The sequence below is a fragment of the Chiloscyllium plagiosum genome, chromosome 25 (genome assembly GCF_004010195.1).
Source record: "Chiloscyllium plagiosum isolate BGI_BamShark_2017 chromosome 25, ASM401019v2, whole genome shotgun sequence".
Taxonomy (NCBI): Eukaryota; Metazoa; Chordata; class Chondrichthyes; order Orectolobiformes; family Hemiscylliidae; genus Chiloscyllium; species Chiloscyllium plagiosum.
In genome coordinates this window covers 19,488,904-19,506,722 of record NC_057734.1, presented here as the reverse complement: position 1 = coordinate 19,506,722, position 17,819 = coordinate 19,488,904, and positions in this window count along the sequence as shown.

Below are 17,819 nucleotides of genomic sequence, written 5' to 3'. Positions count from 1 at the left end.
TCTGGGTCTGTACTCGATGGGATTTAAAAGACTAAGGGGTGGATCTCATTCAAACATTCAGAATACTGAGAGGCTTGGATAGAGTGGACATGGAGAAGATGTTTCCTGCCGTTGGAGTGACTAGACCCAGGGGCACAGCCTCAGAGTGAAGGGACAACTCTTTAGATCTGAGATGAGGAGCAATTCCTTCAGCCAGAGGGTAGTGAATCTGTGAAATTTATTGCCACAGAAGGCCGTGAAGGCCAGATCATTGAGTGTATTTAAGACAGCGATTTTTGATTAGTAAAGAGATCAAAGGTTATGGGGAGAAGACAGGAGAATAGGGTTGAAAAACTTATCAGCAACGATCAAATGACAGAGCAGACTTGACGAGCCGAATGGATCAATTCTGTTCCTATATCTTGTGGTCTATCCAGAAATACCCCGATTCTTTTACTCAACATTTCTGTTTCTTCCTACCTGTGATTCTTTCTTCCTCTCTGTTTCCTTTTATGTTTCCAAATGTTTCTATTAAGTCTCATACACATTTCCATATACACGATTGCACATCTATCTCTTGTCTGTTTTGTCCTGTCTAAGATGTTGGGGACTATGTGAGGCAATGCACACGTGGGTGGAGGTACGTAGAGGTTATTAGATGAATAACTCAATGTGGGTGCTTGGGAGAGAAGGCAGACCAAGCGGTAAATGGGGAGCAAGCAGGTCAGGGAGCTTTGGGTTAAGAAACTAGTAACTCAGTCTATATAAGTTCCCATGCCATACATATTGATTGAGATTTTAATATTTTGTTCAGCCACAGTGTCACTTGTGCAGTTGTCAAGTACACAGAGACGTTGTACTCAATGTAGCAGAAACCCACCTTCAGTGTCGAAATACACTTGGGTTGGTCAAGATGGGTTGGAGTGAGTTCAGACCATCATGGGACAGGTTAGAATGAAAGATGGCCCAAATACATGTGAGTTGGAAATTGTTCAGTTCAGGACAGTGCGGGAAGAACTTCTGAAGAAGAGTTATATTTGACTTGAAAGATTAACCTTGTTCTGTTGCCACATATACTCCTATACCTGATGAGTGTTTCCAGTTTTTTCTGCTTTCAATTACAGGAAGAGCTTTGGTTGAGTTAAACATTTAAAGGAAGCACATGCTTTGCATTTGGTCAGGTCCCTGAAGGGAACACAAGGGTCACATTGAGGCTTAGTACTAAAAGGAAGTAGGGAGTGGATAAAAAACCATGGTGAATGTATTGCAGCAGACCAATGAACAGAGAATGCGTTGGTGTGAGTCATCAAACATCAGTGAAGTTTATGAGGTTAAAAGTAATGAGGGGAGGAGTGGACAGTGACTGACTACATTTCATATCAATCAGAAACAGTGTAAATGTCAGCAATAAAAGCATGTTAACTCAATAGTTTATTTTATATCTATTCATGGGATGTGAATGACAAACATTTATTACTCAACCCTAATTGCCCTGAAACGGTGGTGAAGTTCACAGGTCTATTTTGAGATTTGATTGATGGGTTTATATTGGGACTGGTGGCTTTAAAAATAAAGTGGGATGATTGATTTGCTAACTTTACTGCTGTTTACTTATTCCACCTTGATAATTATCTACTGAAATAAACTGCTTTTGGTTCATTCTTAGTTAGTCAATCACTCAGCTATTTGATTGATAGCCGAGCAGGGAAGTGCTTATTTCAGCAAATTCACTGGTTTTGTTCTGTGGACACCTAATCGTGAGAGGTGACATGTCTGAGGTCCCACTTTTGGCTGAAATGCCCTTGAAAGACATTTCACATGAGAAACTTGCTGGATACATGACTCTTAATGTTTCAGAACAAAATACTATTGTCCCTGAGCAACGTGGGCTGTAGTGGGAAATCTGGGAGAATTGTATCAAAAGTCTAAAGAGGTCTTTCTCGATGTCAGTAGCAACGAGTTGTATTTTCCAACAGGCATCAGGATGAGGTTCACACTAGAGACCGGCGAGAGGCCTATTAACGGGACTCATTGCTTGTTGTCAACTTAATTAATATCCTGCTGCCTGCTTGAGCTCCCACTGCGAGCAAACTAGATGCTAAGAATTGACCACATGAATGTCTGAGTGGATATTATAGTGATTGTAATGAGGTCAGCCAGGTGGACCACATAGAGTATGGGTTCCCTGTTTGGGCTGTTAACCAGGTCCAATCAGGGAACTCTGGCTGACAGATAAAACAGGAGTGTTTCCAACTCTATTTTGATTTAGTCCCTACCCTCCCCTTCACTATTTTGATCACACAGCACTGTCCTTTGATGTGAAGGGCAGCGCTTGTCACTGGCCACCCGGGTGTTTTCCTATCTTCCTGGTGGTGGAAATTGAATAAAGATTGGTGCACTTTGTGTCTTTCACTGTCTCACACCTACACACACACCATGGGTGCTGGGGATAAAATAAGCACTACCGCACTTAGGTGGTAGTGTGGGGGTTAAAAAAAAAGAAAAATATAAATAGGGATTCACACAGCACTGCCCTTTGATGGGAAAGGCACTGCTAGTCACAGGCCACTTGGGTGTTTGTAAAAAAAAAAAAAACAGGAGTGTTTCCAACTCTATTTTGATTTAGTCCCTACCCTCCCCTTCACTATTTTGATCACACAGCACTGCCCTTTGATGTGAAGGGCAGTGTTTGTCACTGGCCACCCGGGTGTTTTCCTATCTTCCTGGTGGTGGAATTTGAATAAAGATTTGTGCACTTTGTGTCTTTCACTGTGTCTCACACCTGCACACACACACCATGGGTGCTGGGGAAAAAATAAGCACTACCGCACTTAGGTGGTAGTGTGGGGATTAATAGGGGATAAAAAAAAGAAAGAAAAAAAGAAAAAAAAAACAAGAGTGTTCACCTTGTGTTTCTGACTGTGTCTCACACCTGCATGGGTGCTGGGGAAAAAATAACCACTACCGCACTTAGGTAGTAGTGTGGGGGTTAAATTATATTAAAAAAAAAGAAACAAGGGATTAAAAAAGGAAATAAAAAGGAAAAAAAAAACAGGAGTGTTTCCAACTCTATTTTGATTTAGTCCCTACCCTCCCCTTCACTGTTTTGATCACACAGCAGTAATAAAAAAAGAAAAAAAAAGAAAAAAAAAGAAAAAAGAAAGAAAAAGAAGAAAAAAAAGAAAAAAGAAAAGAAAAAAAAACAGGAGTGTTTTCCCCCCTCCAACTCTATTTTGATTTAGTCCCTACCCTCCCCTTCACTGTTTGATCACACAGCATTGCCCTCTGATGTGAAGGGCACTGCTTGTCACTGGCCACTCGGGTGTTTCCTTTCTTCCTGGTGGTGGAAATTGAATAAAGATTTGTGCACCTTGTGTCTCTCACTGTGTCTCACACCTACACACACACCATGGGTGCTGGGGAAAAATAAGCACTACTGCAGTTAGGCGGTAGTGTGGGGGTTAATATAAAAAAAAAGAACAGGAGTGTTAAACTGGCCATAAACAGGGCAGTGAAGGGGAAAAAAAAGAATAACCAGAAGATCATTGCCCTTTGATGTGAAGGGCACTGCTTGAAAAAAAGAAGAAAAGAAAATAAAAGAAAAAAAAACAGGAGTGTTGAAGTTCTGCTCACCCTGACAGCTGGCGCTGAGGGAGCTGGATTAGTGTCGAGGTCTCTCCATTTGGCAAGGGATATCCGTCTTTGTGGGGCAAATTCAGTGTACCTATGACTTCAGCTTCAGACCTCCATTTTATCCACGCAGCACCAGCATCTCAGGGCATGCTCCTTGGGCAGTGGCCACACCCACACCAGAGGCATGGACTTTGGCACTGGACATTTTCCAGCCTCTCCACATCACCACGGTACTTCTCTGATCCACTTGAAACACACTGCCGCATGACTATGTTGTATCTTGGGGCATGCTGGCAGCTAACATCGCAGTGCTGCTACAAAGGTACTGTATGTGTTCCGGACTATGGGCCCAGCTCATAGATTGGCAAAGGCTCCTTGTCAGGGCTGTTTGCTTGCTCTTTGAGCCTACCTGGATGCTCACAGCAACCTCGCCTTGCATTGTCCTTTGATACTTTTGTCCCTCAGCCACAGCTACCAGGTTCACTGTACTTCTGCTTTGCCTTGTCCTCAGTCAACTCCAGTCTTTCAGTCAGTGGATTCCAGCACAGTAAGTCAAGTGCAGCCACTGATAATAATACAGGGTTTTGGGCATGGCCAGTCAGCAGTTGGAGCGAGCAGGGTCAGGACCGTCTCTTCGAAAGGGGTAAGGAAAAATTGGGCAGCCCATAACCCATCCTTGGCTCTTCCTGCCCTATTGTGAGCAGTTTCCGGCTGGAATAAGAGAAAGGGAGGTATGAAAAGGAAGGGAAAGTGGGTTGCACAGCTGTTAATGCAGGTGCAGCTGGTGGAAATGTAGGGAGGTGTCTGGGTGAATCACTCAGCAGAGCAGAGGCCATGTAGAGGGAGCAATGTGAGGATTTAAGGGAGATGAGACTAGGTCAGGGAAAATGTTGCATTCAGCAATGTGAGGGATGGGGCATGAGGCTTGGTGGGTGGTGGGTGCAGTAGCAGAGATACAGTGTGTGTGAAGTATTGGAGAGAAGACGGTTGCATCTATTATGGCGCATTGGAGAAGGTCATTGACCTTATTCCTGCATCGCTGGGCATTCCTCCAGATGGCTGGGACCTCATTAACCCAGGTGGCATTCTCAGACCGGACTGGCAGGAACTGGTATCGTGGCTTCCTCGGCCAGTCCTGGGCAGGGAGGATGGCCGTCCCCTGCACCACCCTGTCCTCCAGGACCTCCAGGTGTTTTTCTGCAAAGCAGGGCACCAATTTCTCCTTATCTGCCATGACGGAGATAAATGTCATGAACTGTGCTGGGCAGCTCTGAGCTTGACTAAGGTGTGCAAAGGCATTTTAAAGATGGTGCTGGCACCAGGGATGTGAGGACAACTCTGGGATATCCAGTCAGTGACAGTGACAAGTGGAAGAATTGGGTCAACATCACAATAAATGGGTGCTGTAGGTGTGACATAGGGCTTGGGAGGATAGAACAATAAAATCCATTATGGTTGGAATATTGTGTGCAATTCTGATCTCCTTCCAATTGGAAAGGTGTTGTGAAACTTGAAAGGGTTCAGAAAAGATTTACAAGGATGTTGCCAGGGTTGGAGGATTTGAGCTACAGGGAGAGGCTGAACAGGCTGGGCCTGTTTTCCCTGGAGCATCGGAGGCTGAGGAGTGACCTTATGGAGGTTTACAAAGTAATGAGGGGCATGGATAGGATAAATAGACAAAGTCTTTCCCCTGGGTTGGGGGGGTCCAAAACTAGAGGGCATAGGTTTAGGGTGAGAGAGGAAAGATATGAAAGAGACCTCAGGGGCAACTTTTACACACAGAGGGTGGTGAGTGTATGGAATGAGCTGCCAGAGGAAGTGGTGGAGGCTGGTACAATTGCAACATTTATAAGGCATTTGGATGGGTATATGAATAGGAAGGGTTTGGAGGGATATGGGCCGGGTGCTGGCAGGTGGATCTAGATTGAGTTGGGATATCTGGTTGGCATGGACAGGTTGGATCGAAGGGTCTGTTTCCGTGCTGTACATCTCTATGACTTTTTGACTTGCAGAGAGAAGAACTTGACACTTAGTTGTTTTCAGTAAGATTTGGTCTGATCTTATCAAATAAATGTTTGACATGTTTACTGTTTGCTACTTTATTAATTTGTTTTAATTTGATATTGAGGTGTGTGTGTGTCAGTGGCAAACTGTCAGTGAGAAGGTAGTAGCTGGTCTTCTGTTTCACTGGCTACGTGACCTCAGAGGGCTTTTGAAAACTAACTATATCGGTTTGACTTTGTGTCAGGTATGGATCAGATAGGAAAAGGTAGCAGGCTTCCTTCTCTAAAGAACATTAGTGACCCAGTTGGGTCTTTATGACAATTTGACAGCTTTATAGTTACTTGTGATGATAACAGCTTCATATTTCCAGTTGATTTTTAGCAATGAAATAATCCAATGGCAGGATTTTAAATTGCCTTCTCTTTAACATTAGTCCAGACCTCTGGATTCTTCTTCTGCAGGAGAATCATATCAGACTCGAAACATTAACACTGTTTCTCTTATCACCAGAGCTGTCAACCCTGCTGAGTTTCTCCAGCATTCTGTGTTTTTAAATTTCTGAATAACTAATTCAGTAACATAACCATTATGCGACTAGACCTGTAAACTTGCTTATTTTAAAATAGACTGAGAATATATGTATCAAGACTATGGTGCTGGAAAAGCACAGCAGGTCAGGCAGCATCTGAGGAGCAGGAAGATCAATGTTTCAGGCATAGGCTTTCCTGTTGAAGGGCTTTTGCCAGAAACATCGATTTTCCTTCTCCTCGGATGTGGCCTGACCAGCGGTGCTTTTTTCGGCACCACACTCTTGACTCTAATCTCCAACATCTGCAGTGCTCACTTTCGCCTGAAAGTATTTGTATGTTGGTGTACTGTGGTGCTAAGCTCTACCAGCTTTTTTTAAAGTGTGTTCATGGGATGTGGTCATCACTGGCTAAGTCAGGATTTATTAGCCACCCTAATTGCACAGTAACTGGTTAACAGTCAGTTATACTGCTGAGGGTCTGAAGTCACATGTAGAGTGGACCAGGTCAGGATGTCAGATTTCTTTTGCTAAGGACTTTTGTGAAGCAGATTCAATTTTACAACAATGGTTGGATGATGGCCAGGCTTTTTTTAAATTGAAGTCACATTTTAAAATCTGCCACAAAACAGAAATTGCTGGCGAAACTCAACAGGTCATGCATCATCTGCAGGGCAAAAGCAGAGTTAACGTTTTCATCTTAAAAGCCACCACACTGGGGTTTGAACCAATGCCCCCAGGACATTCTTCTGGATTTGCTGATCTAACAACAGCACCAGGACACCACCATCCCCCCGCTTGGGTTTTGCTGGCACCATCCTCTTTCCTTGGCTGGGTCTATGGGTCTACAATATTTACCATGGCAAGGAAAAACTATTTGAGAATCTTTTTTTAAACAGAACTTCTGACACTCTGGTGTTTTTTTTAAACCCCACACTACCACCTAACTGCGGTAGTGCTTATTTTTTCCCCAGCACCCATTTGTGTGTGTGCAGGTGTGAGACACAGTGAGAGACACAAGGTGCACGAATCTTTTTTCAAATTTCCACCACCAGGAAGAAAGGAAACACCCGAGTGGCCAGTGACAAGCAGTGTCCTTCACATCAAAGGGCAATGCTGTGTGATCAAACAGTGATGGGAGGGCAGGGATTAAATCAAAATAGAGTTGGAGGGGGAAATAATGCATTCCACTCCCTGCGGTACCCACCTCTCCCCGAACAACTCCAGGGTGTTGGTGGACACCGTGTGCTCCTTTTCCAGAGACACCCGGGCTCTAACATAACCACGGAAGAGGGGCAGGCAGTCGGCCCTAACGACCCCCTCCACAGCCCACAGCCTGGACCTATTTATGGCCAGTTTGCCAGGCCCAGGAGCAGGTCTTCAGACCTGCCCTCCCTCCTCCGTACCGGGTGCCCGAAGATTAGGAGCGTGGGACTGAAGTGCAACCAAAAGCAGAGGAGGAGGTTTTTGAGAAAATCAAAAAGGGAGTGCAAACGCTCACACCAAATATACGCATGATCCACAGACTCCACAGCACCACAGAACAAACAGTTGGGCTGGGAGTCCGTGAACCACCGCAATCTGCGGTTGCAGGGGACCGCTGCGTGCAGCACCCTCCACCCCAGATCCCCGAGAGAAAAGGGGGAGGACTCCCACGTACAGAGCCCTCCACTGGGGATCCCCACCGCCCGGTGGCAAATGGGCACGCCAAGGCAGGATGGGGGAGAAGAGGTGGACGGTGTGCAGCAGCTGTCGATACCGGGGCCCGCCTTTTTACGTCCTTAAAAGGGACAAAACCAAAATTCCAGAGGTGGCTCAGGTTGTAGGGCACAGGCTCCTGCGGGAAGTAAGGGACCTTGGGGCCAATGTGAAATTCCATCTGGGCTGGGGTGAGTGCAGACGGGATCCCACCGCACACCTGAGCATCCTCCAACTAGTGCACTACGTCGGGTCCGAGCACTGCCGTTTTAAGGCATCGGATAGCAGTGGCCACGTACCGGATGTCTACTGCTGCCCTGCTCGCTATGTCCTGCGGCAGCGTCCAGCCCAGGCCCCCACCACCCAGCTCGTCCCCGACCCTGGTCTCCCTCGCAGCCACGGCCCTCCCCTCCGACAGCCACTCGAACCCGCTATTTGAGAGTCTTAATGAGAATTGGCTCTTCTCTTAAGCAAGATATGGTTTATTATATAGTAGCAATCAAGGGCAAGTTAAATTAGCAAGGTAAACATCGTTACAAATTCAAAGTTTGTGAGAAGATTTGTAGCTCGGGTGCTTGTTGCTGTGGTTCTGTTCGCCAAGCTGGAAGTTTTTGTTGCAAACGTTTCGTCCCCTGTCTAGATGACATCCTCAGTGCTTGGGAGCCTCCTGTGAAGCGCTTCTGTGGTGTTTCCTCCGGCATTTATAGTGGCCTGTCCCTGCCGCTTCCAGTTGTCAGTTTCAGCTGTCCGCTGTGGTGGCCGGTATATTGGGTCCAGGTCCATCAACAAACTCCATCAACAAACACATAGACAGTGGAGGAAACACCACAGAAGCGCTTCACAGGAGGCTCCCAAGCACTGAGGATGTCACCTAGACAGGGGACGAAACGTTTGCAACAAAAACTTCCAGCTCGGCGAACAGAACCACAGCATCTTTACAAATCCTATAATAATCATGCTTATAAATCCTCACCCTTTTTGCAACTAAGCCCATATGTCCCAATCATCAGATTGGATGACCTTAATGCAGACTCTGATATTAACCCTTTCAGAACCATTTCCTTATACAACAAACTTCTGTTGATGAAACCTGCTCAGCCAAGACATACAACATACAGAAAATGATAGATAGCAAAATCAGTCAGCAATGTCCTCCTGAATTGTCCTGAACAGTTGTCACAACTTCAATGGACTGATTGGTGGAAGCTTCACCTTTCCAGTTGATCTGGGACCTTTTTTTGCTGAAGCTGTGGTGATTAGTCAGAATTCTCAAGAAAATATCTGGCTCCACTGTTCCCCGACTCTGACTCTGAGCGTGCTGATTTCTGGATTTCAACATTAGTTTAGCATTCAGTTAGATACATGTAGAATCATAGATGCCTTATAGTACGTAAAAAGGCCATTTGGCCCATCAAGGTCACACTGACCCTTCAAAGATCCTTCAAAGGGCATCCCATCCTATAACCCCACATTTCCCATGACTAATCCACCCAGCCTATACATCCATGGGCACTATGAGCAATTTAGAATGGTCAATCTACTTAACCTGCACATCTTTGGACTGTGGGAGGAAACTGAGCATCCAGAGATAACCCACACAGACACAGGAAGAATGTACAAACTTGGCACAGTCAGTCACCCAAGGTTGGAATCGAACCCAGGGTTGTTGCGACAGCTTCTATGTTTTTGTGCTCAAGAGATCTACATTGTTGAGTATTAAAGAGGGTTCTTGGAGGTTGTGTTTGTTGATCCTCTATGTGCACTGTCTTGGTATCCCTGATCCTTCCAATCTCTGCTCTGGAAATCAGACACTCAACACAGAAGTCAGAGGGCTATTACTAGGAACAGATGAACCGAACCACTTTATTTCACAAAGGCTATGAAAGTTTGGTGAGAGATTCTCTTAAAAAATCCAAAGCAGAATATAAGGCCTCAAATGAGATTGAGGATATAACTGACTTACTTAAGACAGTAAGCCCTGTTGCAACTCCTAGTATCTATCAGTTGGTTTGCAGTCTCTTCTTTGGCCAGGTTGGGTGTGAAAACATTTAGTAGTTCTTCATTTCACCACAGGGTGTCTCTCTCTACTCAGTTTTAGCATTCCACCAACTTCTTTCTCCCACCAGCTACACTGGGGCCTGCCACTCAAGGGCCAGACCTATTAATCATGTTGAGAGTCATTGGTCTTTCCACAGACAATGAGTTAAAATCAGGCTTTTGAGGAAAGACAGTTTGTTGTTTACACAAAAGCGTTTGGCTGTTAACACATGTAAGGTAATGGGATCCCCACTGGTTCCTCACAAGGCCTGCATGGGTTTAGTTGACGGATTACCAAGCCATTTGTCTAAATCATGTCACAAGCAATAAGCAAACTGCTTAATCTGCTCAAACGAAGGGTTGAGTTTTACTGCGGACACTTGTCTAGCCTGTTCTCCTCCACAATTACTGGCCACTCAAACTGATGATAAACGTGGGCCCCACCTTTGACCTCTGCGGTGGAGAGTGCAGTTTGCAGCTGTGGCCCCAGTGGGACCATTTCTTTCTCCTGCAATTTTCAGCCCATCTGAGGGAAAGCACAAAGTAGTGGAAAAGACCAAAAACTTGCAGTTTTACAAGCAAAATTCCATGGGGATCTAAAGTTGGAATCAAGCTGCTGTGAGGATTTTGCCATGACTGCCTGCGTACTGTTTAGGTTGGCTAAGCATATGGACTGGTCTGATAGTTTTCCTGGGCACCTTCACTGAGTTGCCCTAATAAGGAGTAGGTCTGGTTATGTTGTTGGATATTTAACTGCCTTCACAGGAGGACACACAGAGTGGTTGGTGATTTAGACTCTTTCCGCAGTCTTGGATGGGCAGGTGGTGGAGGGAGGAGGTGGCTTTGGAGGGAAGCCCAGAAAGAAGAGGTAAAATAAACAAGATTTGGAGATGCCGGTGTTGGACTGGGGTGTACAAAGTTAAATATAACACAACACCAGGTTATAGTCCAACAGGTTTAATTGGAAGCACACTAGCTTTCGGAGCGATGCTCCTTATGAATTTTTAAAATAAACAATTAATTACAAATCTCCAGCCACAGATGCTCAAGCTGTGATTTTCCCCACGGCTCGTCGCATAGACACTGACTTGCTGGAGTCACAGTTCTTCACTCTCGGGTCTCCCACAAATGGGAACAGAGTGTTAGCAAAGGGCCTCCCTGCTGAGCTTAATTCCAAGCACACCCAATGCACGTTATAAAAGAATCACTGAACGGCAATTGACCAATTTATTTCTTCTTGCCCAGTTCTCAAAAACTGTGGCTCATGGCAATACTCCAATATGATCAGCCAATGCATCACAGACCATAACCCCAAACCGGAATTCACCCTGGTGTGCATTTGTTATCACAGCCACTGCTACAATTAAAACAATGATTTGACAGCCATCCAACCATAGTTTACGCCATGTTGTTATCAGGGTGTAGGGTGAGGAGGCAGGGTCTGAATCAACTATTGAACTCATTGCCGAAGCCTTGTTCTGAATCACACGTTACCTATCTAGTCAACGCAGATAACCAGGCATCCACTAATACACCAGCACTTGCTTTTTACTAAACTAAATTTGTTCAACAAAATTATTTAATACAGATTGCATTAAATGATGGTCACTGGCTGATGATGTCAGGGAGTACACCTTAGATATTTACTAACTCATCTGTGACTACACATCTCTGGAGCAGGTGGGAACTGAATCCAGGGTTCTTGACTCAGGGGGAAGAACATAACCACTAAGAACCTCTACAGAGTACTTTTTTATTAAAAAAACCTATTTTGATAATCCAACCTGTTTAGGGGGTGTTATTACACACTTCTGGAACAGTTGGGACATGAACCGGAGTTTGGGTCTCTCAGTCCATGGGTGGGGACACTATCTCTGTATCACAAGTGGGCCCCTAGGGAGCATACCTTCACACAGAATGGTCAGCTCTGACACCTGGATAAAGACGAGTGGGTGTTTGAAACCAATTAAAAAAATAATTGGATGCAACAATTGTGGAGATAGGGGAGCTAATTTGTGGACATCGGAGGGAGGTGTTGTCCAGAGGGATTTTCAAAATGTATGAATGAAAATAAATTAAATGTCTTTCTTTATCTGAGATTATCTTGTGATTTTAGCAATTACCATTGGGAATAGATTAAGTTCCTTGCTGTCACTGATAGGTCTGTTTGGGACCAGAATCATTTCACATTTCTCAGAGTCGATAACCCATTTAAGAGAGATTTTATTTTTGCCAAAGGTTTTCAATTATCAGAAACTCACTGCAGTGAACTATAAATAAGATTTTTGTGGTTTCTTAGCTATTTTTGAATAAGCAATAAGCTATGCTAATGAAACTTAAGAGCCTTCTTCAGCACCATCTGAAATTTCTATTTTTAACTGCAATGATGAGTTTCCAATGATTATTCTGTTTCCCTTTCAGTATTTGAAATGAAGGGATTTGGTACATTTGCAAACTTTGATGTGCCATGACACTGAGAAACCAAGAGCGAATATGTAAGCCCATAAACATGGTAGAAGTATTTGGGATGAACTTATAGTAATATACAGCATTATACAGATCTACTCAACTAAACACTCACACTGCAACATTACTCCAGCATTTAACCATCCTTATCCAAATATTACTCAGCCATTAGTTATGCCTGTAACATGTACATTATTAAGCAATGAACCTAGTTATGGTGTAGCTCCAAAACATTAAAAACGTCTAAAACATTACAGGAACATTTCACTGCAGCCATTACAATTCCATCTTCCACTATTTTACCCAAAATTTACTAGAATATCAACCTCCTAAGAAAATATTACTACATTAGACTCTACCTCACCCAATGTCCCTCAACCACTCAAACAGTACCTGTCACTGAAACATCATGTGAGTACTTAACTCCTTGCATTCCCCAACCCTGTCTTACCGCAGGTTTCACCAATCCTTATTACTAAGAAACAAAAGCAGAAATTGCTGGAAAAGCTCAGGCAGCAATTGTGGAGAGAGATCAGAGTTAACTTTTCAGGTTGAGTGACCCCTCGTCTGAACCCCTTATGACTGAGGAATTTGTGAAACATTGTTTCACGTCTAAACATGATTACATTATCCAATACCTCATCCAGATGTTAAAATAGAATTCAGCAAGTTTTGAGAAGATTTGTAGCTCAGGTTAAGGTTTTGGACATAGGTTTGCTCGCTAAGCTGGAAGGTTCATTCTCAGACATTTCATTACCCTACTAGGTAAGATCGTCAGTGGGCCTCAGGCAAAGCAATGCTGAAAATTCCTGCTTTCTACTTATATGTTTGAGTTTCTTTGGGTTGGTGATGTCATTTCCTGTGGTGAAGTCACTTCCTGTTCCTTTTCTCAGGGGTGGTAGATGGGGTCCAATTGATGTGTTTGTTGATAGAGTTCCGGTTGGAATGCTATGCTTCTAGGAATTCTCGTGCGTGTCTTTGTTTGGCTTGTCCTAGGATGGATGTGTTGTCCCAGTCGAAGTGGTGTCCTTCTTCATCTGTGTGTGAGGATACTAGTGAGAGAGGGTCATGTCTTTTTGTGGCTAGCTGGTGTTCATGTATCCTGGTGGCTAGTTTTCCACCTGTTGGTCCAATGTAGTGTTTGTTACATTCAGCCCATATCGTAGTGTCGTACTCAGTGTCCACCATACTATTCCCTTCACACAATTATGACCAAATTTGCGCCCAAACATTCCTTCAACAACTTTCATTAAATATTAGCTCTAAAACCCAATTCGTCAACAATTAAAGTTCTACCAAAACTTCCTATCCAAATATTGCCTCAGCACCAAACATTAACAGATAGTCTTCCACCAAGGTTAACAGTTATAATCTATTCAGAACCTGAACTACATCTAAAAATCTTTATATACTAAACCAGATTCTATTGTAGTTTTAATCACTGACAATTGGCTCTTTCAGCCCTTTTGAACATGATTAAATATGTTTGTTAACTTCATATTTTACTGTTTCCCATAATTGTGTTAAGATGCAGAGCATACTTTTCAATAAAACCACAGAATCAATAATATGGACCAGTGCCTCTTAACCACCCTAGAAACTAGGGGGCCAAGGTGGGTTGTTAACTCAACAATTTCCCTCAACAGTGGAGCTTTCTAAAGCAGTGAAAGCAATGAAAAGTGCTAAATACAGAACTAAAAGGACCGAAAGAGAGAGAGAAAGGGAAGGATCTGAGGAAGGGTCACTTGACCCAAAATGTTAATGCTGATTTCTCTCCACAGATGTTACACTGTTTAAAAGACATTTCGAAAGATATGTGAATAGGAGAGGTTTAGAGGGATATGGGTCAAACACAGGCAAGTGGGAATAGTTCAATTTGGGAAACTTGGTCAACATGGATTAATTGGGCCGAAGTGTCCACATGTGACTCCACAACGCTATGAATAAAACATGGAAACTTGAAGTCAATTTGGCAGGTTGACACCCATTCAGTCTGCAGGAGGTGCTTGACAATGTGTTCCTTGTACTTTTAATATATACTTTATTGACCATTAAGCACTTTGTCCCTCAGTTATGGAAGCTGTTGCTACAAATAGATTTGTTGTTAGTCTGGAGTATCTCAATATTATATTCCAGTTTGCAGTATAATCATACAGAGGATCAAGTCATCGGCTGTTCCAGGTAATGTACTTGTTACTCATAGGTTCAGATTAGTTCTTACTTTCATTGTAGAATCCAGGGATTCAGATTTCAACCCTTCAATATCTCTCTTCAAAGCCTTATCTTCCTTCTCCAGTGAATGTATGAGTTGCTGTGGCGCTATTTTGAAGAGGTTATCCTGGTCTTCCATCCAAAACCTATTCCACAATCAATATTATAAAAAGAAGAGCCAGTCATCATCACCAAGATGTTTATGGGAACATGCTGTATGCAAATTGGCTGCTGTATTTCCAGTATCACAGCAGTGACTACCCTTCCAAAATACCTCATTGGTTGCAAAGTGCTTTGGAAAGTTATGAAACCACAAGGAATCCTATATGGATGCAAGTCTTTGTTCTTTTCCTATTTTCCAACCTAAAGCTATGATTTCACATCTTCTGTATGGTTTCTTGTGCCTCAACTCAATACGTATTTGCATTCCATCATACTTATCTTTGATACCAATGCTTATCTCGATGCCCAGATGGCTGTTGTAGAGGTTTGGGATTAGCAAGGCATCAACAGAGGAAAGTTGAAAAGTGAGGCACTGGAAAAGCACAGCAGGTCAGACAGCAACCGAGGAGCAGGAGAATCGACGTTTCAATAGACAATAAACAAGAGACAATAGATAATAAGTGCATTCAGCCTTTTGAGCCAGCACCACCATTCATTATGATCATGGCTGATCATCCACAATCAGTATCCTGTACCTGCCTTATCGCCATAACTGTTGGTTCCACTATCTTTAAGAGCGCTATCCATCTCTTTCGTGGAAGTATCCAGACTTGGCCTCCACTACCTTCTGGGGCAGAGCATTCCATATATCCACCACTCTCTGGGTAAAGAAGTTTCTCCTCAACTCTGTTCTAAATGGCCTACCCCTTATTTTTAAACTGGTTCTGGACTCACCCATCAGCGGAAACATGCTGCCTGCCTCCAGAGCGTCCAATCCTTTAATAATCTTATATGTCTCAATCATATCCCCTCTCATCCTTCTACACTCAAGTATATACAAGCCCAGTGGCTCCAATCTTTTAACATATGATAGCCCCGCCATTCTGGGAATTGACCTCATGAACTTGTGCTGCACTCCCTCAATAGCCAGAATGTCCTTCCTCAAATTTGGAGACCAAAACTGCACACAATACCCCAGGTGCAGTCTCACCAGGGCCTTGTACAGCTGCTGAAGGACCTCTTTGCTCCTATACTCAATTCCTCTTGTTATGAAGGCCAGCATACCATTAGCTTTCTTCACTGCCTGCTGTACCCGAATGCTTGCTTTCATTGACTGATGTACAAGAACACCTAGATATCGTTGTACTTCCCCTTTACATAAAATGACTCAGTTTAGATAGTAATCTGCCTTCCTGTTCTTGCCACCAAAATGGATAACCACACATTTATCGACATTAAATTGCATCTGCCATGCATTCGTCCACTCACCTAGCCTGTGCAGGTCACCCTGTATTCCATTAACATCCTCCTCACATTTCACCCTGCCGCCCAGCTTTGTTTCATCAGCAAATTTGCTAATATTACTTTTATTACCTTCATCTATATGATCAATGTATATTGTAAACAGCTGCAGTCCCAACACTGAACATTGTGGTACCCCACTGGTCACGGCCTACCATTCAGAAAGGGAGCTGTTTATCACTACTCTTTGCTTCCTGTCAGCCAGCCAATTTTCAATCCAAGTCAGTATTTTTCCCCCAATACCATGTGCCCTAATTTTGCTCACTAATCTCCTATGTGGGACTTTATCAAAAGCTTTCTGAAAGTCCAGGTACACTACATCCACTGGCTTTCCCTTCATAGTTATATCCTCAAAAAAGTCCAGAAGATTAGTCAAGCATTATTTCCTCTTCGTAAATCCATGCTGACTCTGACCTATCCTGTTACTGCTATCCAAATGAGTCATAATTTCATCTTTTATAATTGACTCCAGTGTCTTTCCCACCACTGAAATCAGGCTAACCGGTCGATAATTCCCTTTTCTCTCTCCCTCCTTTCTTGAAAAGTGGCACAACATTAGCCACCCTCTGATCCACAGGAACTGATCCTGAATCTATGGAAAATTGAAAAATGATTACCCAACGTGTCCACAATTTCTAGAGCCACCTCCTTCAGTACCCTGAGATGCAGACCATCAGGTCCTGGGGACTTATCAGCCTCCAAACCTAACAGTCTCTCCAACACCATTTCCTGCTTAATATAAAGTCCCTTCAGTTCATCCATTATCCTATGTCCTTCAGCCATTGTTTCATTTTGGGAGATTGCTTGTGTCTTCCCCAGTGAAGGCAGATCCAACGTACCTATTCAACTCTTCTGCCATTTCCTTGTTCCCCACAATAAATTCACACGTTTCTGTCTTCAAGGGTCCAATTTTAGTCTTAGCCATTTGTTTTATTTTCACATATGTAAGAAAGCTTTTACTATCTTCCTTTATATTTTTGGCCAGTTTGCCTTTGTACCTCATTTTCTCTCTGCGAATTGCCTTTTTAGTTATCCTCTGTTGCTCCTTAAAAATTTCCCAGTCTTCCGTTTTCCCGCTCATCTTTGCTATGATATACTTCTTCTCTTTTATCTTTATACAATCCTTAACTTCCCTCATCAGCCACGGCCACCCCTGCCTCCCCGAAGGATCATTCTTCCTTTTTGGAATGAACTGATCCTGCATCTTCTGCATTATACCCAGAAATACCTGCCATTGTTGTTCCACTGCCATCCCTGCTAGGGTATTGAACCATTGAACTTTGGCCAGCTCCTCCCTCATAGCTCCTTAGTTCCCTTTGTTCAACTGCAATACTGGCACTTCTGATACGCTCTTCTCTCTCTCAAATTGCAGATTAAAACTTAGCATATTATGGTCACTCCCTCCTAATGGCTCCTTTACTTCGAGGTCCCTGATCAAATCCGGTTCATTGCACAACACCAGATCCAGAATTGCCTTCTCCCTGGTAGGCTCCAGTACAAGCTGTTCTAAGAATCCATCTCAGAGGCACTCCACAAACTCCTTTCTTGGGGTCCAATACCATCCTGATTCTCCCAGTCCATCTGCATGTTGAAATTCCCCATACCTTTGCGACAGGCCAAGTTCAACTCCTTAATCAACTTACATCCTACATCCAGACTACTGTTTGGAAGCCTGTTGATAACTCACATAAGGGTCTTTCTACCCTTAGAATTTCTCAGCTGTATCCATACTGACTCTACATCCCCTGATTCTATGTTCGTCCCCTAGCAAGGGATTGAATATCATTCCTTACCAACAGGG